The sequence below is a fragment of the Primulina eburnea genome, chromosome 1, assembly GCF_022965805.1.
Source record: "Primulina eburnea isolate SZY01 chromosome 1, ASM2296580v1, whole genome shotgun sequence".
In the NCBI taxonomy this organism is placed as follows: Eukaryota; Viridiplantae; Streptophyta; class Magnoliopsida; order Lamiales; family Gesneriaceae; genus Primulina; species Primulina eburnea.
This window is the reverse complement of record NC_133101.1, coordinates 28,950,034-28,950,745: the sequence shown is the minus strand read 5'-3', so window position 1 is coordinate 28,950,745 and position 712 is coordinate 28,950,034. Positions and strand designations below refer to the sequence as shown.

Below are 712 nucleotides of genomic sequence, written 5' to 3'. Positions count from 1 at the left end.
TATATGACAAACAATTTCTTGAATACTTTTTAATTGACCACTCTTTTTCATTTCTAATGACTCAATTTTTCTTGCTAAAGATGCAAGTTTAGCTTGAATATCTACATCATCTTTGAGATTATAGATACCACCCCCATTTGTTGAATTATTGTTTTTAGTTGTTGGTGGTTCTATTGTACCTATATTATCCCAATTTTGAGCATTTTCTGCTAATGAATCCAAATATTCCATAGCTTCATTTGGGTTTTTATCTTCAAAAGTTCCATTACACATGAATTCTATCATTTGCCTATCTTTAGGTATAAGACCTTCATAAAAGTGAGAAACTATTCTCCATGTTTCAAAACCATGATGTGGGCATGTATTAAGTAATTCTTTATATCTATCCCAACATTGATAAAATGTTTCTCCTTGTTTTTGAGAAAAAGTTGTAATTTGTCTTTTAAAAGAGTTTGTTCTATGGGAAGGGAAAAACTTTTTGAGAAATTGTTGTTGCATTTCTTCCCATGATCTTATTGAACTTGATCTTAAATTTTGTAGCCATGTTTTAGCTTTATCTTTTAAAGAAAAAGGGAAAAGCTTTAATCGAACTATATCCATGCTACAATTTTGATCATTATAAGTGTTACAAACTTCCTCAAATTCTCTTAGATGCAAATATGGATTTTCAGAATCTAAGCCATGAAAATTTGGTAAAAGTTGAATAATTTGA

General features: G+C 29.1%; 1 non-coding gene across 1 annotated transcript; it reads left to right on the top strand.

Annotated features, from left to right (window-relative positions):
* Window positions 1-343: 343 nt before the first annotated feature.
* Window positions 344-454, top strand: LOC140815222 (small nucleolar RNA R71). Its single transcript, XR_012114302.1, has one exon. It is a non-coding gene; the product is annotated as a small nucleolar RNA R71 (small nucleolar RNA).
* Window positions 455-712: the final 258 nt, after the last annotated feature.